The sequence below is a fragment of the Macaca fascicularis genome, chromosome 8 (assembly GCF_037993035.2).
Source record: "Macaca fascicularis isolate 582-1 chromosome 8, T2T-MFA8v1.1".
NCBI classification, from domain to species: domain Eukaryota; kingdom Metazoa; phylum Chordata; class Mammalia; order Primates; family Cercopithecidae; genus Macaca; species Macaca fascicularis.
In genome coordinates, this window is record NC_088382.1 from 47,910,907 (window position 1) to 47,933,937 (window position 23,031).

Consider the following 23,031-nt stretch of genomic DNA (forward strand, 5'->3'; position numbering starts at 1 on the left):
CTGTAACTCTGTGAGATGATTTCAGAGAACACAAAGAAGTTTCTCACAAAGCTTCTTTCTCTTCGTTATCGGAGGATATTTCCTTTGACCCTATAGTCTTAAAGGGATCCGAAATATCTGTTCTCAGATTCCACAGAAAGAAGGCTAGTAAAGAGATCCACGAAATACAGATGTAACTCTGTGAGTGGAAGTCACACATCACAGAGCAGTTTCCCAGAAAGCTTCTTTCCAGATTTCATCTGAGGATATTTCCTTTTTCACCATAGCCCTCTATGGGCTTGCAAATATCACCTTGCCAATTCCACAAGAACTGTCTTAGCGAAAGGCTTCTTGAGGGGAAAGCTGTAACTCTATGAGGTGATTTCACAGAACACAAAAAAGTTTCTCACAAAGCTTCTTTCTCTTTTTTATCGGAGGATATTTCCTTTGGCCCTATAGTCTTCAAAGGGATCCGAAATATCTGTTCTCAGATTCCACAGAAATAAGGCTAGCAAAGAGATCCACGAAATACAGACGTAACTCTGTGAGTGGAAGTCACACATCACAGAGCAGTTTCTCAGAAAGCTTCTTTCCAGATTTCATGTGAGTATATTTCCTTTTTCACCATAGACTTGTATGGCCTTCCAAATATCACTTTGCCAATTCCACAAGGACTGTCTTAGCGAAAGGCTTCCTGAGGGGATAGCTGTAACTCTGTGAGATGATTTCACAGAACACAAAGAAGTTTCTCACAAAGCTTCTTTCTCTTTGTTATCGGAGGATATTTCCTTTGGCCCTATAGTCTTCAAAGGGATCCGAAATATCTGTTCTCAGATTCCACAGAAATAAGGCTAGCAAAGAGATCCACGAAATACAGATGTAACTCTTTGAGTGGAAGTCACACAATACAGAGCAGTTTCCCAGAAAGCTTCTTTCCAGATTTCATCTGAGGATATTTCCTTTTTCACCGTATCCCTCTATGGTCTTCCAAATATCACTTTGCCAATTCCACAAGAACTGTGTTAGCGAAAGGCTTCTTGAGGGGAAAGCTGTAACTCTCTGAGATGATTTCACAGAACACAAAGAAGTTTCTCAGTAAGCTTGTTTCTCTTTGTTATCCGAGGATATTTCCTTTGGCCCTATAGTCTTCAAAGGGATCCGAAATATCTGTTCTCATTTTCCACAGAAATAAGGCTAGCAAAGAGATCCACGAAATACAGATGTAACTCTGTGAGATGAATGAAAAGAACACTAAGCAGTTTCTCAGAACGCTTCTTTCCAGATTTCATCTGAGGATATTTCCTTTTTCACCATAGCCCTCTATGGGCTTCCAAATATCACTTTGCCAATTCCACAAGAACCGTCTTAGCGAAAGGCTTCCTGAGGGGATAGCTGTAACTCTGTGAGATGATTTCACAGAACACAAAGAAGTTTCTCAGAAAACTTCTTTCTCTTTGTTATCGGAGGATATTTCCTTTGGCCCTATAGTCTTCAAAGGGATCCGATGTATCTGTTCTCAGATTCCACAGAAATAAGGCTAGCAAAGAGATCCACGAAATACAGATGTAACTCTGTGAGTGGAAGTCACACATCACAGAGCAGCTTCTCAGAAAGCTTCCTTCCAGATTTCATCTGAGGATATTTCCTTTTTCACCGTAGCCCTCTATGGGCTTCCAAATATCACTTTGCCAATTCCACAAGAACTGTCTTAGCGAAAGGCTTCCTGAGGGGAAAGCTGTAACTCTTTGAGATGATTTCACAGAACACAAAGAAGTTTCTCAGAAATCTTCTTTCTCTTTGTTATCGGAGGATATTTCCTTTGGCCCTATAGTCTTCAAAGGGATCCGATGTATCTGTTCTCAGATTCCACAGAAATAAGGCTAGCAAAGAGATCCACGAAATACAGATGTAACTCTGTGAGTGGAAGTCACACATCACAGAGTAGTTTCTCAGAAAGCTTCTTTCCAGATTTCATCTGAGGATATTTCCTTTTTCACCATAGCCCTCTATGGGCTTCCAAATATCACTTTGCCAATTCCACAAGAACTGTCTTAGCGAAAGGCTTCCTGAGGGGAAAGCTGTAACTCTGTGAGATGATTTCACAGAACACAAAGAAGTTTCTCAGAAAGCTTCTTTCTGTTTGTTATCGGAGGATATTTCCTTTGGCCCAATAGTCTTCAAAGGGATCCGATGTATCTGTTCTCAGATTCCACAGAAATAAGGCTAGCAAAGAGATCCACGAAATACAGATGTAACTCTGTGAGTGGAAGTCACACATCACCAAGCAGTTTCTCAGAAATCTTCTTTCCAGATTTCATCTGAGGATATTTCCTTTTTCACCATAGCCCTCTAAGGGCTTCCAAATATCACTTTGCCAATTCCAAAAGAACTGTCTTAGGGAAAGGCTTCTTTAGGGGAAAGCAGTAACTCTGTGAGATGATTTCACAGAACACAAAGAAGTTTCTCAGAAAGCTTCTTTCTCTTTGTTATCGGAGGATATTTGCTTTGGCCCTATAGCCTTCAAAGGGATCCGAAATATCTATTCTCATATTCCACAGAAATAAGGCTAGCAAAGAGATCCACAAAATACAGATGTAACTCTGTGAGTGGAAGTCACACATCACAGAGCAGTTTCTCAGAAAGTTTCTTTCCAGATTTCATCTGAGGATATTTCCTTTTTCACCATAGCCCTCTATGGACTTCCAAATATCACTTTGCCAATTCCACAAGAACTGTCTTAGCCAAAAGCTTCTTGAGGGGAAAGCAGTAACTGTGTGAGATGATTTCACAGAACACAAAGAAGTTTCTCACAAAGCTTCTTTCTCTTTGTTATCGGAGGATATTTCCTTTGGCCCTATAGTCTTCAAAGGGATCCCAAATATCTGTTCTCAGATTCCACAGAAATAAGGCTAGCAAAGAGATCCACGAAATACAGATGTAACTCTGTGAGTGGAAGTCACACAATACAGAGCAGATTCCCAGAAAGCTTCTTTCCAGATTTCATCTGAGGATATTTCCTTTTTCATCGTAGCCCTCTATGGCCTTCCAAATATCACTTTGCCAATTCCACAAGAACTGTGTTAGCGAAAGGCTTCTTGAGGGGAAAGCTGTAACTCTCTGAGATGATTTCACAGAACACAAAGAAGTTTCTCAGTAAGCTTGTTTCTCTTTGTTATCGGAGGATATTTCCTTTGGCCCTATAGTCTTCAAAGGGATCCGAAATATCTGTTCTCATTTTCCACAGAAATAAGGCTAGCAAAGAGATCCACGAAATACAGATGTAACTCTGTGAGATGAATGAAAAGAACACTAAGCAGTTTCTCAGAACGCTTCTTTCCAGATTTCATCTGACGATATTTCCTTTTTCACCATAGCCCTCTATGAGCTTCCAAATATCACTTTGCCAATTCCACAAGAACCGTCTTAGCGAAAGGCTTCCTGAGGGGATAGCTGTAACTCTGTGAGATGATTTCACAGAACACAAAGAAGTTTCTCAGAAGTCTTCTTTCTCTTTGTTATCGGAGGATATTTCCTTTGGCCCTATAGTCTTCAAAGGGATCCGATGTATCTGTTCTCAGATTCCACAGAAATAAGGCTAGCAAAGAGATCCACGAAATACAGATGTAACTCTGTGAGTGGAAGTCACACATCACAGAGCAGTTTCTCAGAAAGCTTCTTTCCATATTTCATCTGAGGATATTTCCTTTTTCACCATAGCCCTCTATGGGCTTCCAAATATCACTTTGCCAATTCCACAAAAACTGTCTTAACGAAAGGCTTCCGGAGGGGAAAGCTGTAACTCTGTGAGATGATTTCACAGAACACAAAGAAGTTTCTCACAAAGCTTCTTTCTCTTTGTTATCGGAGGATATTTCCTTTGGCCCAATAGTCTTCAAAGGGATCCGATGTATCTGTTCTCAGATTCCACAGAAATAAGGCTGGCAAAGAGATCCACGAAATACAGATGTATCTCTGTGAGTGGAAGTCACACATCACAGAGCAGTTTCTCAGAAATCTTCTTTCCAGATTTCATCTGAGGATATTTCCCTTTTCACCATAGCCATCTATGGTTTTCCAAATATCACTTTGCCAATTCCGCCAGAACTGTCTTAGTGAAAGGCTTCTTGAGGGGAAAGCTGTAACTCCGTGAGATGATTTCACAGAACACAAAGAAGTTTTTCAGAAAGCTACTTTCTCTTTGTTATTGCAGGATATTTCCTTTGGCCCTATAATCTTCAAAGGGATCCGAAATATCTGTTCTCAGATTCCACAGAAATAAGGCTAGAAAAGAGATCCACGAAACACAGATGTAACTCTGTGAGTGGAAGTCACACATCACAGAGCAGCTTCTCAGAAAGCTTCTTTCCAGATTTCATCTGAGGATATTTCCTTTTTCACCATAGCCGTCTATGGGCTTCCAAATATCACTTTGCCATTTCCACAAGAACTGTCTTAGCGATAGGCTTCCTGAGGGAATAGCTGTAACTCTGTGAGATGATTTCACAGAACACAAAGAAGTTTCTCAGAAATCTTCCTTCTCTTTGTTATCGGAGGATATTTCCTTTGGCCCTATAGTCTTCAAAGGGATCCGATGTATCTGTTCTCAGATTCCACAGAAATAAGGCTTGCAAAGAGATCCACGAAATACAGATGTAACTCTGTGAGTGGAAGTCACACATCACAGAGCAGTTTCTCAGAAAGCTTCTTTCCAGATTTCAACTGAGGATATTTCCTTTTTCACCGTAGCCCTCTATGGGCTTCCAAATATCACTTTGCCAATTCCACAAGAACTGTCTTAGCGAAAGGCTTCCTGAGGGGAAAGCTGTAACTCTGTGAGATGATTTCACAGAACACAAAGAAGTTTCTCAGAAAGCTTCTTTCTCTTTGTTATCGGAGGATATTTCCTTTGGCCCAATAGTCTTCAAAGGGATCCGATGTATCTGTTCTCAGATTCCACAGAAATAAGGCTAGCAAAGAGATCCACGAAATACAGATATAACTCTGTGAGTGGAAGTCACACATCACCAAGCAGTTTCTCAGAAATCTTCTTTCCAGATTTCATCTGAGGATATTTCCTTTTTCACCATAGCCCTCTAAGGGCTTCCAAATATCACTTTGCCAATTCCACAAGAACTGTCTTAGGGAAAGGCTTCTTTAGGGGAAAGCTGTAACGCTGTGAGATGATTTCACAGAACACAAAGAAGTTTCTCAGAAAGCTTCTTTCTCTTTGTTATCGGAGGATATTTGCTTTGGCCCTATAGCCTTCAAAGGGATCCGAAATATCTGTTCTCAGATTCCACAGAAATAAGGCTAGCAAAGAGATCCACAAAATACAGATGTAACTCTGTGAGGGGAAGTCACACATCACAGAGCAGTTTCTCAGAAAGTTTCTTTCCAGATTTCATCTGAGGATATTTCCTTTTTCACCATAGCCCTCTATGGACTTCCAAATATCACTTTGCCAATTCCACAAGAACTGTCTTAGCCAAAAGCTTCTTGAGGGGAAAGCAGTAACTCTGTGAGATGATTTCACAGAACACAAAGAAGTTTCTCAGAAAGCTTCTTTATCTTTGTTATCGGAGGATATTTCCTTTGGCCCTATAGTCTTCAAAGGGATCCGAAATATCTGTTCTCAGATTCCACAGAAATAAGGCTAGCAAAGAGATCCACGAAATACAGATGTAACTCTGTGAGATGAATGAACAGAACACTAAGTTGTTTTCCAGAAAGCTTCTTTAAAGATTTCATCAGAGGATATTTCCTTTTTCACCATAACCCTCTATGGGCTTCGAAATATCACTTTGCCAGATCCACAAGAACTGACTTAGCGAAAGGCTTCCTGAGGGGAAAGCTGTAACGCTGTGAGATAATTTTACAGAACACAAAGAAGTTTCTCAGAAAGCTTGTTTCCCTTTGTTATCGGAGGATACTTCCTTTGGCCCTATAGTCTTCAAAGGGATCCGAAATATCTGTTCTCAGATTCCACAGAAATAAGGCTAGCAAAGAGATCCACGAAATACAGATGTAACTCTGCGAGATGAATGAAAAGAACACTAAGCAGTTTCTCAGAATGCTGCTTTCCAGATTTCATCTGAGGATATTTCCTTTTTCACCATGGCCCTCTAGGAGATTCCAAATATCACTTTGCCAATTCCACAAGAACTGTCTTAGCGAAAGGCTTACTGAGGGGGTAGCTGTAACTCTGTGAGATGATTTCACAGAACACAAAGAAGTTTCTCAGAAATCTTCTTTGTTATCGGAGGATATTTCCTTTGGCCCTATAGTCTTCAAAGGGATCCGTTGTATCTGTTCTCAGATTCCACAGAAATAAGGATAGCAAAGAGATCCACGAAATACAGATGTAACTCTGTGAGTGGAAGTCTCACATCACAGAGCAGTTTCTCAGAAAGTTTCCTTCCAGATTTCATCTGAGGATATTTCCTTTTTCACCATAGCCCTCTAAGGACTTCCAAATATCACTTTGCCAATTCCACAAGAACTGTCTTAGCCAAAAGCTTCTTGAGGGGAAAGCAGTAACTCTGTGAGATGATTTCACAGAACACAAAGAAGTTTCTCAGAAAGCTTCTTACTCTTTGTTATCGGAGGATATTTCCTTTGGCCCTTTAGTCTTCAAAGGGATCCGAAATATCTGTTCTCAGATTCCACAGAAATAAGTCTAGGAAAGAGATCCACGAAATACAGATGTAACTCTGTGAGATGAATGAACAGAACACTAAGCAGTTTTCCAGAAAGCTTCTTTCCAGATTTCATCTGAGGATATTTCCTTTTTCACCATAACCCTCTATGGGCTTCCAAATATCACTTTGCCAATTCCACAAGAACTGTCTTAGCGAAAGGCTTCCTGAGGGGAAAGGTGTAACTCTGTGAGATGATTTCACAGAACACCAAGAAGTTTCTCAGAAAGCTTCCTTCTCTTTGTTATCGGAGGACATTTCCTTTGGCCCTATAGTCTTCAAAGGGATCCGATGTATCTGTTCTCAGATTCCACAGAAATAAGGCTAGCAAAGAGATCCACGAAATACAGATGTAGCTCTGTGAGTGGAAGTCACACATCACAGAGCAGTTTCTCAGAAAGCTTCTTTCCAGATTTCATCTGAGGATATTTCCTTTTTCACCATAACCCTCTAAGGGCTTCCAAATATCACTTTGCCAATTCCACAAGAACTGTCTTAGCGAAAGGCTTCCTGAGGGGAAAGCTGTAACGCTGTGAGATGATTTCACAGAACACAAAGAAGTTTCTCAGAAAGCTTCTATCTCTTTGTTATCGGAGGATATTTCCTTTGGCCCTATAGTCTTCAAAGGGATCCCAAATATCTGTTCTCAGATTCCACAGAAATAAGGCTAGCAAAGAGATCCACGAAATACAGATGTAACTCTGTGAGTGGAAGTCACACAATACAGAGCAGATTCCCAGAAAGCTTCTTTCCAGATTTCATCTGAGGATATTTCCTTTTTCATCGTAGCCCTCTATGGCCTTCCAAATATCACTTTGCCAATTCCACAAGAACTGTGTTAGCGAAAGGCTTCTTGAGGGGAAAGCTGTAACTCTGTGAGATGATTTCACAGAACACAAAGAAGTTTCTCAGTAAGCTTGTTTCTCTTTGTTATCGGAGGATATTTCCTTTGGCCCTATAGTCTTCAAAGGGATCCGAAATATCTGTTCTCATTTTCCACAGAAATAAGGCTAGCAAAGAGATCCACGAAATACAGATGTAACTCTGTGAGATGAATGAAAAGAACACTAAGCAGTTTCTCAGAACGCTTCTTTCCAGATTTCATCTGACGATATTTCCTTTTTCACCATAGCCCTCTATGAGCTTCCAAATATCACTTTGCCAATTCCACAAGAACCGTCTTAGCGAAAGGCTTCCTGAGGGGATAGCTGTAACTCTGTGAGATGATTTCACAGAACACAAAGAAGTTTCTCAGAAGTCTTCTTTCTCTTTGTTATCGGAGGATATTTCCTTTGGCCCTATAGTCTTCAAAGGGATCCGATGTATCTGTTCTCAGATTCCACAGAAATAAGGCTAGCAAAGAGATCCACGAAATACAGATGTAACTCTGTGAGTGGAAGTCACACATCACAGAGCAGTTTCTCAGAAAGCTTCTTTCCATATTTCATCTGAGGATATTTCCTTTTTCACCATAGCCCTCTATGGGCTTCCAAATATCACTTTGCCAATTCCACAAAAACTGTCTTAACGAAAGGCTTCCGGAGGGGAAAGCTGTAACTCTGTGAGATGATTTCACAGAACACAAAGAAGTTTCTCACAAAGCTTCTTTCTCTTTGTTATCGGAGGATATTTCCTTTGGCCCAATAGTCTTCAAAGGGATCCGATGTATCTGTTCTCAGATTCCACAGAAATAAGGCTGGCAAAGAGATGCACGAAATACAGATGTATCTCTGTGAGTGGAAGTCACACATCACAGAGCAGTTTCTCAGAAATCTTCTTTCCAGATTTCATCTGAGGATATTTCCCTTTTCACCATAGCCATCTATGGTTTTCCAAATATCACTTTGCCAATTCCGCCAGAACTGTCTTAGTGAAAGGCTTCTTGAGGGGAAAGCTGTAACTCCGTGAGATGATTTCACAGAACACAAAGAAGTTTTTCAGAAAGCTACTTTCTCTTTGTTATTGCAGGATATTTCCTTTGGCCCTATAATCTTCAAAGGGATCCGAAATATCTGTTCTCAGATTCCACAGAAATAAGGCTAGAAAAGAGATCCACGAAACACAGATGTAACTCTGTGAGTGGAAGTCACACATCACAGAGCAGCTTCTCAGAAAGCTTCTTTCCAGATTTCATCTGAGGATATTTCCTTTTTCACCATAGCCCTCTATGGGCTTCCAAATATCACTTTGCCATTTCCACAAGAACTGTCTTAGCGATAGGCTTCCTGAGGGGATAGCTGTAACTCTGTGAGATGATTTCACAGAACACAAAGAAGTTTCTCAGAAATCTTCCTTCTCTTTGTTATCGGAGGATATTTCCTTTGGCCCTATAGTCTTCAAAGGGATCCGATGTATCTGTTCTCAGATTCCACAGAAATAAGGCTTGCAAAGAGATCCACGAAATACAGATGTAACTCTGTGAGTGGAAGTCACACATCACAGAGCAGTTTCTCAGAAAGCTTCTTTCCAGATTTCATCTGAGGATATTTCCTTTTTCACCGTAGCCCTCTATGGGCTTCCAAATATCACTTTGCCAATTCCACAAGAACTGTCTTAGCGAAAGGCTTCCTGAGGGGAAAGCTGTAACTCTGTGAGATGATTTCACAGAACACAAAGAAGTTTCTCACAAAGCTTCTTTCTCTTTGTTATCGGAGGATATTTCCTTTGGCCCAATAGTCTTCAAAGGGATCCGATGTATCTGTTCTCAGATTCCACAGAAATAAGGCTAGCAAAGAGATCCACGAAATACAGATATAACTCTGTGAGTGGAAGTCACACATCACCAAGCAGTTTCTCAGAAATCTTCTTTCCAGATTTCATCTGAGGATATTTCCTTTTTCACCATAGCCCTCTAAGGGCTTCCAAATATCACTTTGCCAATTCCACAAGAACTGTCTTAGGGAAAGGCTTCTTTAGGGGAAAGCTGTAACTCCGTGAGATGATTTCACAGAACACAAAGAAGTTTCTCAGAAAGCTTCTTTCTCTTTGTTATCGGAGGATATTTGCTTTGGCCCTATAGCCTTCAAAGGGATCCGAAATATCTGTTCTCAGATTCCACAGAAATAAGGCTAGCAAAGAGATCCACAAAATACAGATGTAACTCTGTGAGGGGAAGTCACACATCACAGAGCAGTTTCTCAGAAAGTTTCTTTCCAGATTTCATCTGAGGATATTTCCTTTTTCACCATAGCCCTCTATGGACTTCCAAATATCACTTTGCCAATTCCACAAGAACTGTCTTAGCCAAAAGCTTCTTGAGGGGAAAGCAGTAACTCTGTGAGATGATTTCACAGAACACAAAGAAGTTTCTCAGAAAGCTTCTTTATCTTTGTTATCGGAGGATATTTCCTTTGGCCCTATAGTCTTCAAAGGGATCCGAAATATCTGTTCTCAGATTCCACAGAAATAAGGCTAGCAAAGAGATCCACGAAATACAGATGTAACTCTGTGAGATGAATGAACAGAACACTAAGTTGTTTTCCAGAAAGCTTCTTTAAAGATTTCATCAGAGGATATTTCCTTTTTCACCCTAACCCTCTATGGGCTTCGAAATATCACTTTGCCAGATCCACAAGAACTGTCTTAGCGAAAGGCTTCCTGAGGGGAAAGCTGTAACGCTGTGAGATAATTTTACAGAACACAAAGAAGTTTCTCAGAAAGCTTGTTTCCCTTTGTTATCGGAGGATACTTCCTTTGGCCCTATAGTCTTCAAAGGGATCCGAAATATCTGTTCTCAGATTCCACAGAAATAAGGCTAGCAAAGAGATCCACGAAATACAGATGTAACTCTGTGAGATGAATGAAAAGAACACTAAGCAGTTTCTCAGAACGCTGCTTTCCAGATTTCATCTGAGGATATTTCCTTTTTCACCATGGCCCTCTAGGAGCTTCCAAATATCACTTTGCCAATTCCACAAGAACTGTCTTAGCGAAAGGCTTACTGAGGGGGTAGCTGTAATTCTGTGAGATGATTTCACAGAACACAAAGAAGTTTCTCAGAAATCTTCTTTGTTATCGGAGGATATTTCCTTTGGCCCTATAGTCTTCAAAGGGATCCGTTGTATCTGTTCTCAGATTCCACAGAAATAAGGATAGCAAAGAGATCCACGAAATACAGATGTAACTCTGTGAGTGGAAGTCTCACATCACAGAGCAGTTTCTCAGAAAGTTTCTTTCCAGATTTCATCTGAGGATATTTCCTTTTTCACCATAGCCCTCTAAGGACTTCCAAATATCACTTTGCCAATTCCACAAGAACTGTCTTAGCCAAAAGCTTCTTGAGGGGAAAGCAGTAACTCTGTGAGATGATTTCACAGAACACAAAGAAGTTTCTCAGAAAGCTTCTTACTCTTTGTTATCGGAGGATATTTCCTTTGGCCCTTTAGTCTTCAAAGGGATCCGAAATATCTGTTCTCAGATTCCACAGAAATAAGTCTAGGAAAGAGATCCACGAAATACAGATGTAACTCTGTGAGATGAATGAACAGAACACTAAGCAGTTTTCCAGAAAGCTTCTTTCCAGATTTCATCTGAGGATATTTCCTTTTTCACCATAACCCTCTATGGGCTTCCAAATATCACTTTGCCAATTCCACAAGAACTGTCTTAGCGAAAGGCTTCCTGAGGGGAAAGGTGTAACTCTGTGAGATGATTTCACAGAACACCAAGAAGTTTCTCAGAAAGCTTCCTTCTCTTTGTTATCGGAGGACATTTCCTTTGGCCCTATAGTCTTCAAAGGGATCCGATGTATCTGTTCTCAGATTCCACAGAAATAAGGCTAGCAAAGAGATCCACGAAATACAGATGTAGCTCTGTGAGTGGAAGTCACACATCACAGAGCAGTTTCTCAGAAAGCTTCTTTCCAGATTTCATCTGAGGATATTTCCTTTTTCACCATAACCCTCTAAGGGCTTCCAAATATCACTTTGCCAATTCCACAAGAACTGTCTTAGCGAAAGGCTTCCTGAGGGGAAAGCTGTAACGCTGTGAGATGATTTCACAGAACACAAAGAAGTTTCTCAGAAAGCTTCTATCTCTTTGTTATCGGAGGATATTTCCTTTGGCCCTATAGTCTTCAAAGGGATCCGAAATATCTGTTCTTAGATTCCACAGAAATAAGGCTAGCAAAGAGATCCACGAAATACAGATGTAACTCTGTGAGTGGAAGTCACACATCACAGAGCCGTTTCCCAGAAAGCTTCTTTCCAGATTTCATCTGAGGATATTTCCTTTTTCACCATAGCCCTCTATGGCCTTCCAAATATCACTTTGCCAATTCCACAAGAACTGTGTTAGCGAAAGGCTTCTTGAGGGGAAAGCTGTAACTCTCTGAGATGATTACACAGAACACAAAGAAGTTTCTCAGAAAGCTTGTTTCTCTTTGTTATCGGAGGATATTTCCTTTGGCCCTATAGTCTTCAAAGGGATCCGAAATATCTGTTCTCATATTCCACAGAAATAAGGCTAGCAAAGAGATCCACGAAATACAGATGTAACTCTGTGAGATGAATGAAAAGAACAGTAAGCAGTCTCTCAGAACGCTTCTTTCCAGATTTCATCTGAGGATATTTCCTTTTTCACCATAGCCCTCTTTGGGCTTCCAAATATCACTTTGCCAATTCCAAAAGAAATGTCTTAGCGAAAGGCTTCTTGAGGAGAAAGCTGTAACTCTGTGAGATGATTTCACGGAACACAAAGAAGTTTCTCAGAAAGCTTCTTTCTCTTTGTTATGGGAGGATATTTCCTTTGGCCCTATAGTCTTCAAAGGGATCCGAAATATCTGTTCTCAGATTCCACAGAAATAAGTCTAGGAAAGAGATCCACGAAATACAGATGTAACTCTGTGAGTGGAAGTCACACATCACAGAGAAGTTTCCCAGAAAGCTTCTTTCCATATTTCATCTGAGGATATTTCCTTTTTCACTATAGCCCTCTATGGCCTTCCAAATATCACTTTGCCAATTCCAGAAGAACTGTCTTAGCGAAAGGCTTCTTGAGGGGAAAGGTGTAACTCTGTGAGATGATTTCACAGAACAAAAAGAAGTTTCTCAGAAAGCCTCTTTCTCTTTGTTATCGGAGGATATTTCCTTTGGCCCTATAGTCTTCAAAGTAATCCCAAATATCTGTTCTCAGATTCCACAGAAATAAGGTTAGCAAAGAGATCTACGAAATACAGATGTAACTCTGTGAGTGGAAGTCACACATCACGGAGAAGTTTCTCAGAAATCTTCTTTCCAGATTTCATCTGAGGATATTTCCTTTTTCACCATAGCCCTCTATCGGCTTCCAAATATCACTTTGCCAATTCCGCAAGAACTATCTTAGGGAAAGGCTTCTTGAGGGGAAAGCTGAAACTCTGTGAGATGATTTCACAGAACACAGAGAAGTTTCTCAGAAAGCTTCTTTCTCTTTGTTATCGGAGGATATTTCCATTGGCCCTATAGTCTTCAAAGGGATCCGAACTATCTGTTCTCAGATACCACAGAAATTATTCTAGCAAAGAGATCCACGAAATACAGATGTAACTCTGTGAGGTGAATGAAAAGAACACTAAGCATTTTCTCAGAAAGCTTCTTTCCAGATTTCATCTGAGGAGATTTCCTTTTTCGCCATAGCCCTCTAGGGGTTCCAAATATCACTTTGCCAATTCCACAAGAAATGTCTTAGCGAAAGACTTCTAGAGGGGAAAACTGTAACTCTATGAGATGATTTCACAGAACACAAAGAAGTTTCTCAGAAATCTTCTTTGTTATCGGAGGATATTTCCTTTGGCCCTATAGTCTTCAAAGGATCCGTTGTATCTGTTCTCAGATTCCACAGAAATAAGGATAGCAAAGAGATCCACGAAATACAGATGTAACTCTGTGAGTGGAAGTCTCACATCACAGAGCAGTTTCTCAGAAAGCTTCTTTCCAGATTTCATCTGAGGATATTTCCTTTTTCACCATAGCCTTCTATGGGCTTCCAAATATCACTTTGCCAATTCCACAAGAACTGTCTTAGCGAAAGGCTTCCTGAGGGGAAAGCTGTAACTCTGTGAGATGATTTCACAGAACACAAAGAAGTTTCTCAGAAAGCTTCTTTCTCTTTGTTATCGGAGGATATTTCCTTTGGCCCAATAGTCTTCAAAGGGATCCGATGTATCTGTTCTCAGATTCCACAGAAATAAGGCTAGCAAAGAGATCCACGAAATACAGATGTAACTCTGTGAGATGAATGAACAGAACACTAAGTATTTTTCCAGAAAGCTTCTTTAAAGATTTCATCAGAGGATATTTCCTTTTTCACCATAACCCTCTATGGGCTTCCAAATATCACTTTGCCAGTTCCACAAGAACTGTCTTAGCGAAAGGCTTCCTGAGGGGAAAGCTGTAACGCTGTGAGATAATTTTACAGAACACAAAGAAGTTTCTCAGAAAGCTTGTTTCCCTTTGTTATCGGAGGATACTTCCTTTGGCCCTATAGTCTTCAAAGGGATCCGAAATATCTGTTTTCAGATTCCACAGAAATAAGGCTAGCAAAGAGATCCACGAAATACAGATGTAACTCTGTGAGATGAATGAAAAGAACACTAAGCAGTTTCTCAGAACGCTGCTTTCCAGATTTCATCTGAGGATATTTCCTTTTTCACCATAGCCCTCTATGGGCTTCCAAATATCACTTTGCCAATTCCACAAGAACTGTCTTAGCGAAAGGCTTCCTGTGGGGATAGCTGTAACTCTGTGAGATGATTTCACCGAACACAAAGAAGTTTCTCAGAAATCTTCTTTGTTTTCGGAGGATATTTCCTTTGGCCCTATAGTCTTCAAAGGGATCCGTTGTATCTGTTCTCAGATTCCACAGAAATAAGGATATCAAAGAGATCCACGAAATACAGATGTATCTCTGTGAGTGGAAGTCACACATCACAGAGCAGTTTCTCAGAAAGTTTCTTTCCAGATTTCATCTGAGGATATTTCCTTTTTCACCATAGCCCTCTATGGACTTCCAAATATCACTTTGCCAATTCCACAAGAACTGTCTTAGCCAAAAGCTTCTTGAGGGGAAAGCAGTAACTCTGTGAGATGATTTCACAGAACACAAAGAAGTTTCTCAGAAAGCTTCTTACTCTTTTTTATCGGAGGATATTTCCTTTGGCCCTATAGTCTTCTAAGGGATCCGAAATATCTGTTCTCAGATTCCACAGAAATAAGGCTAGCAAAGATAACCACGAAATACAGATGTAACTCTGTGAGATGAATGAACACAACACTAAGCAGTTTTCAAGAAAGCTTCTTTCCAGATTTCATCTGAGGATATTTCCTTTTTCACCTTAACCCTCTATGGGCTTCCAAATATCACTTTGCCAATTCCACAAGAACTGTCTTAGCGAAAGGCTTCCTGAGGGGAAAGGTGTAACTCTGTGAAATGATTTCACAGAACACCAAGAAGTTTCTCAGAAAGCTTCTTTCTCTTTGTTATCGGAGAACATTTCCTTTGGCCATATAGTCTTCAAAGGGATCCGATATATCTGTTCTCATATTCCACAGAAATAAGGCTAGCAAAGAGATCCACGAAATACAGATGTAACTCTGTGAGTGGAAGTCACACATCACAGAGCAGTTTCTCAGAAAGCTTCTTTCCAGATTTCTTCTGAGGATATATCCTTTTTCACCATAGCCCTCTACGGCCTTCCAAATATCGCTTTGTCAATTCCACAAGAACTGTCTTAGCGAAAGCCTTCTTGAGGGGATGGCTGTAACTCTGTGAGATGATTTCACAGAACACAAAGAAGTTTCTCAGAAAGCTTGTTTCTCTTTGTTATCGGAGGATATTTCCTTTGGCCCTATAGTCTTCAAAGGGATCCGAAATATCTGTTCTCATATTCCACAGAAATAAGGCTAGCAAAGAGATCCACGAAATACAGATGTAACTCTGTGAGATGAATGAAAAGAACACTAAGCAGTTTCTCAGAACGCTTCTTTCCAGATTTCATCTGAGGATATTTCCTTTTTCACCATAGCCCTCTATGGGCTTCCAAATATCACTTTGCCAATTCCACAAGAACTGTCTTAGCGAAAGTCTTCCTGAGGGGATAGCTGTAACTCTGTGAGATGATTTCACAGAACACAAAGAAGTTTCTCAGAAATCTTCTTTCCGTTTGTTATCGGAGGATATTTCCTTTGGCCCTATAGTCTTCAAAAGGATCCGATGTATCTGTTCTCAGATTCCACAGAAACAAGGATAGCAAAGAGATCCACGAAATACAGATGTAACTCTGTGAGTGGAAGTCACATATCACAGAGCAGTTTCCCAGATAGCTTCTTTCCATATTTCATCTGAGGATATTTCCTTTTTCACTATAGCCCTCTATGGCCTTCCAAATATCACTTTGCCAATTCCACAAGAACTGTCTTAGCGAAAGGCTTCTTGAGGGGAAAGGTGTAACTCTGTGAGATGATTTCACAGAACAAAAAGAAGTTTCTCAGAAAGCCTCTTTCTCTTTGTTATCGGAGGATATTTCTTTTGGCCCTATAGTCTTCAAAGTAATCCGAAATATCTGTTCTCAGATTCCACAGAAATAAGGTTAGCAAAGAGATCTACGAAATACAGATGTAACTCTGTGAGTGGAAGTCACACATCACGGAGAAGTTTCTCAGAAATCTTCTTTCCAGATTTCATCTGAGGATATTTCCTTTTTCAGCATAGCCCTCTATCGGCTTGCAAATATCACTTTTCCAATTCCGCAAGAACTATCTTAGGGAAAGGCTTCTTGAGGGGAAAGCTGAAACTCTGTGAGATGATTTCACGGAACACAGAGAAGTTTCTCAGAAAGCTTCTTTCTCTTTGTTATCGGAGGATATTTCCATTGGACCTATAGTCTTCAAAGGGATCCGAAATATCTGTTCTCAGATACCACAGAAATAATTCTAGCAAAGAGATCCACGAAATACAGATGTAACTCTGTCAGGTGAATGAAAGGAACACTAAGCATTTTCTCAGAAAGCTTCTTTCCAGATTTCATCTGAGGATATTTCCTTTTTCGCCATAGCCCTCTAGGGGTTAAAAATATCACTTTGCCAATTCCACAAGAACTGTCTTAGCGAAAGACTTCTAGAGGGGAAAGCTGTAACTCTATGAGATGATTTCACAGAACACAAAGAAGTTTCTCACAAAGCTTTTTTCTCTTTGTTATCGGATGATATTTCCTTTGGCCCTATAGTCTTCAAAGGGATCTGAAATATCTGTTCTCAGATTCCACAGAAATAATGCTAGCAAAGAGATCCACGAAATACAGCTGTAACACTGTGAGGTGAATGAACAGAACACTAAGCAGTTTCTCAGAAAGCTTCTTTCCAGATTTCATATGAGGATGTTTCCTTTTTCACCTTAGCCCTCTATGGGATTCCAAATATCACTTTGCCAATTCCACAAGAACTGTCTGAGCGAAAGATTTCTAGAGGGGAAAGCTGTAACTCTGTGAGATGATTTCACAGAACACAAAGAAGTTTCTCACAAAGCTTCTTTCTCTTTGTTTTCGGAGGATATTTCCTTTGGCCCCATAGTCTTCAAAGGGATTCGAAATATCTGTTCTCAGATTCCACAGAAATAAGGCTAGCAAAGAGATCCACGAAATACTGTTGTAACTCTGTGAGTGGAAGTCACACATCAAAGAGCAGTTTCCCAGAAAGTTGCTTTCCAGATTTCATCTGAGGATATTGCCTTTTTCACCATAGCCCTCTATGGCCTTCCAAATATCACTATGCCAATTGCACAAGAACTGCCTTATCGAAAGGCTTCTTGAGGGGAAATCTGTAACTCTCTGAGATGATTTCACAGAACACAAAGGAGTTTCTCAGAAAGCTTCTTTCTCTTTGTTATCAGAGGATATTTCCTTTGGCCATATAGTCTTCAAAGGGATCCGAAATATCTGTTCTCAGATTCCACAGAAATAAGGCTAGCAAAGAGATCCAAGAAATACAGATGTAACACTGTGAGATGAATGAACAGAACACTAAGCAGTTTCTCAGAACGCGTCTTTCCAGATTTCATCTGAGGATATTTCCTTTTTCACCATAGCCCTCTATGGGCTTCCAAATATCACTTTGCCAATTCCACAAGAACTGTCTTAGCGAAAGGCTTCCTGAGGGGATAGTTGTAACTCTGTGAGATGATTTCACAGAACACAAAGAAGTTTCTCACAAAGCTTCTTTCTCTTTGTTATTGGAGGATATTTCCCTTGGCCCTATAGTCTTCAAAGGGATCCGATGTATCTGTTCTCAGATTCCACAGAAATAAGGCTAGCAAAGAGATCCACGAAATATAGATGTAACTCTGTGAGTGGAAGTCAGACATCACAGAGCAGTTTCTCAGAAAGCTTCTTTCCAGATTTCATCTGAGGATATTTCCTTTTTCACCATAGTCCTCTATAGGCTTCCAAATATCACTTTGCCAATTCCACAAGAACTGTCTTAGGGAAAGGCTTCTTGAGGGGAAAGCTGTAAGTCTGTGAGATGATTTCACAGAACACAAAGAAGTTCCTCAGAAAGCTTCTTTTTCTTTGTTATCGGAGGATATTTCCTTTGGCCCTATAGTCTTCAAAGGGATCCGAAATATCTGTTCTCAGATTCCACAGAAATAAGGCTAGCAAAGAGATCCACGAAATACAGATGTAACTCTGTGAGTGGAATTCACACATCACAGAGCAGTTTCTCAGAAAGCTTCTTTCCAGATTTCATCTGAGGATATTTCCTTTTTCACCATAGCCCTCTATGGGCTTCCAAATATCACTTTGCCAATTCCACAAGAACTGTCTTAGCGAAAGGCTTCTTGAGCAGAAAGCTGTAACTCTCTGAGATGATTTCACAGAACACAAAGAAGTTTCTCAGAAAACTTCTTTCTCTTTGTTATAGGAGGATATTTCGTTTGGAACTATAGTCTTCAAAGGGATCCGAAATATCTGTTCTCAGAGTCCACAGAAATAAGGCTAGCAAAGAGATCAAAGAAATACAGATGTAAATCTGTGAGATGAATTCACAGAACACTAAGCAGTTTCTCAGAAAGCTTATTTCCAGATTTCATCTGAGGATATTTCCTTTTTCACCATAGCCCTCTATGGGCTTGCAAATATCACCTTGCCAATTCCACAAGAACTGTCTTAGCGAAAGTCTTCTTGAGGGGAAAGCTGTAACTCTGTGAGATGATTTCACAGAACACAAAGAAGTTTCTCAGAATGCTTCTTTCTCTTTGTTATTGCAGGATATTTCCTTTGGCCCTATACTCTTCAAAGGGATCCGAGATATCTGTTCTCAGATTCCACAGAAATAAGGCTAGCAAAGAGATCCACGAAATACAGATGTAACTCTGTGAGTGGAAGTCACACATCACAGAGCAGCTTCTCAGAAAGCTTCTTTCCAAATTTCATCTGAGGATATTTCCTTTTTCACCATAGCCCTCTATGGGCTTCCAAATATCACTTTACCAATTCCACAAGAACTGTCTTAGCGAAAGGCTTCTTGAGGGGAAAGGTGTAACTCTGTGAGATGATTTCACAGAACAAAAAGAAGTTTCTCAGAAAGCCTCTTTCTCTTTGTTATCGGAGGATATTTCCTTTGGCCCTATAGTCTTCAAAGTAATCCGAAATATCTGTTCTCAGATTCCACAGAAATAAGGTTAGGAAAGAGATCTACGAAATACAGATGTAACTCTGTGAGTGGAAGTCACACATCCCGGAGAAGTTTCTCAGAAATCTTCTTTCCAAATTTCATCTGAGGATATTTCATTTTTCACCATATCCCTCTATCGGCTTCCAAATATCACTTTGCCAATTCCGCAAGAACTATCTTAGGGAAAGGCTTCTTGAGGGGAAAGCTGAAACTCTGTGAGATGATTTCACAGAACACAGAGAAGTTTCTCAGAAAGCTTCTTTGTCTTTGTTATCGGAGGATATTTCCATTGGCCCTATAGTCTTCAAAGGGATCCGAAATATCTGTTCTCAGATACCACAGAAATAATTCTAGCAAAGAGATCCACGAAATACAGATGTAACTCTGTGACGTGAATGAAAAGAACACTAAGCATTTTCTCAGAAAGGTTCTTTCCAGATTTCATCTGAGGATATTTCCTTTTTCGCCATAGCCCTCTAGGGGTTCCAAATATCACTTTGCCAATTCCACAAGAACTGTCTTAGCGAAAGACTTCTAGAGGGGAAAGCTGTAACTCTATGAGATGATTTCACAGAACACAAAGAAGTTTCTCAGAAAGCTTTTTTCTCTTTGTTATCGGAGGATATTTCCTTTGGCCCTATAGTCTTCAAAGGGATTCGAAATATCTGTTCTCAGATTCCACAGAAATAAGGCTAGCAAAGAGTTCCACGAAATACAGATGTAACTCTGTGAGTGGAAGTCCCACATCACCGAGTAGTTTCCCAGAAAGCTGCTTTCCAGATTTCATCTGAGCATATTTCCTTTTTCACCATAGCCCTCTATGGGCTTCCAAATATCACTTTGCCAATTCCACAAGAACAGTCTTAGCGAAAGGCTTCTTGAGGGGAAAGCTGTAACTCTCTGAGATGATTTCACAGAACACAAAGAAGTTGCTCAGAAAGCTTCTTTCTCTTTGTTATCGGAGGATATTTCCTTTGTCGCTGTAGTCTTCATAGGGATCCGAAATATCTGTTCTCAGATTCCACAGAAATAAGGCTAGCAAAGAGATCCACGAAATTCAGATTTAACTCTGTGAGATGAATGAAGAGAACACTAAGCAGTTTCTCAGAAACCTTCTTTCCAGATTTCATCTGACGATATTTCCTTTTTCACCTTAGCCCTCTATGGGCTTCCAAATATCACTTTGCCAATTCCACAAAAACTGTCTTAGGGAAAGGCTTTTGGAGGCGAAAGCTGTAACTCTGTGAGATGATTTCACAGAACACAAAGAAGTTTCTCAGAAAGCTTCTTTCTCTTTGTTATCGGAGGATATTTCCTTTGGCCCTATATTCTTCAAAGGGATCCGAAATAACTGTTCTCAGATTCCACAGAAATAAGGCTAGCAAAGAGATCCACGAAATACAGATGTAACTCTGTGAGTGGAAGTCACACATCATAGAGAAGTTTCTCAGAAATCTTCTTTCCAGATTTCATCTGAGGATATTTCCTTTTTAACCATAGCCCTCTAATGGCTTCCAAATATCCCTTTGCCAATTCCACAAGAACTCTCTTAGCGAGGGGCTTCTTGAGGGGAAAGCTGTAACTCTGGGAGATGATTTCACGGAACACAAATAAGTTTCTCACAAAGCTTCTTTCTCTTCGTTATCGGAGGATATTTCCTTTGGCCCTATAGTCTTCAAAGGGATCCGAAATATCTGTTCTCAGATTCCACAGAAATAAGGCTAGCAAAGAGATCCACGAAATACAGATGTAACTCTGTGAGCGGAAGTCACGCATCACAGAGCAGTTTCTCAGAAAGCTTCTTTCCAGATTTCATCTGAGGATATTTCCTTGTAACCATAGCCCTCTATGGGCTTCAAATATCACTTTGCCAATTCCGCCAGAACTGTCTTAGTGAAAGGCTTCTTGAGGGGAAAGCTGTAACTCCTTGAGATGATTTCACAGAAAACAAAGAAGTTTTTCAGAAAGCTACTTTCTCTTTGTTATTGCAGGATATTTCCTTTGGCCCTATACTCTTCAAAGGGATCCGAAATATCTGTTCTCAGATTCCACAGAAATAAGGCTAGCAAAGAGATCCACGAAATACAGATGTAACTCTGTGAGTGGAAGTCACACATCACAGAGCAGCTTCTCAGAAAGCTTCTTTCCAGATTTCATCTGAGGATATTTCCTTTTTCACCATAGCCCTCTATGGGCTTCCTAATATCACTTTGCCAATTCCACAAGAACTGTCTTAGCGAAAGGCTTCTTGAGGGGAAAGCGGTAACTCTCTGAGATGATTTCACAGAACACAAAGAAGTTTCTCACAAAGCTTCTTTCTCTTTGTTATCGGAGGATATTTCCTTTGGCCCTATAGTCTTCAAAGGGATCTGAAATATCTGTTCTCAGATTCCATAGAAATAATGCTAGCAAAGAGATCCACGAAATACAGATGTAACTCTGTTAGGTGAATGAAAAGAACACTAAGCAGTTTCTCAGAAAGCTTCTTTCCAGATTTCATCTGAGGATGTTTCCTTTTTCACCATAGCCCTGTATGCGATTCCAAATATCACTTTGCCAATTCCATAAGAACTGTCTTAGAGAAAGACTTCTAGGGTTGAAAGCTGTAACTCTGTGATATGATTTCACATAACACAAAGAAGTTTCTCACAAAGCTTCTTTCTTTTGTTATCGGAGGATATTTCCTTTGGCCCTATAGTCTTCAAAGGGATCCGTAATATCTGTTCTCAGATTCCACAGAAATAAGGCTAGCAAAGAGATCCACGAAATACAGATGTAACTCTGTGAGTGGATGTCACACATCACAGAGCAGTTTGTCAAAAATCTTCTTTCCAGATTTCATCTGAGGATATTTCCTTTTTCACCATAGCCCTCTATGGGCTTCCAAATATCACTTTGCCAATTCCACAAGAACTGTCTCAGCGAAAGGCGTCTTAAGGAGAAAGCTGTAACTCTGTGAGATGATTTCACAGAAAACAAAGAAGTTTCTCAGAAAGCTTCTTTCTCTTTGTTATCGGAGGATATTTCGTTCGGGCCTTTAGTCTTGAAAGGGATCCGAAATATCTGTTCTCAGATTCCACAGAAATAAGGCTAGCAAATAGATCCAAGAAATACAGATGTAACTCTGTGAGATGAATGAACAGAACACTAAGCAGTTTCTCAGAAAGCTTCTTTCCAGATTTCATCTGAGGATATTTCCTTTTGCACCATAGCCCTCTATGGGCTTCCAAATATCACTTTGCCAATTCCACAAGAACTGTCTTAGCGAAAGGATTCTTCAGGGGAAAGCTGTAACTCTGTGAGATGATTTCACAGAACACAAAGAAGTTGCTCAGAAAGCTTCTTTCTCTTTGTTATCGGAGGATATTTAATTTGGCTCTATATTCTTCAAAGGGATCCGATGTATCTGATCTCAGATTCCACAGAAATAAGGCTAGCAAAGAGATCCACGAAATACACATGTAACTCTGTGAGTGGAAGTCACACATCACAGAGCAGTTTCCCAGAAATCTTCTTTCCAGATTTCATCTGAGGATATTTCCTTTTTCACCATAGCCCTCTAGGGGCTTCCAAATATCACTTTGCCCATTCCAGAAGAACTGTCTTAGCAAAAGGCTTCCTGAGGGGTAAGCTGTAACTCTGTGAGATGATTTCACAGAACACAAAGAAGTTTCTCAGAAAGCTTCTTTCTCTTTGTAATCGGAGGATATTTC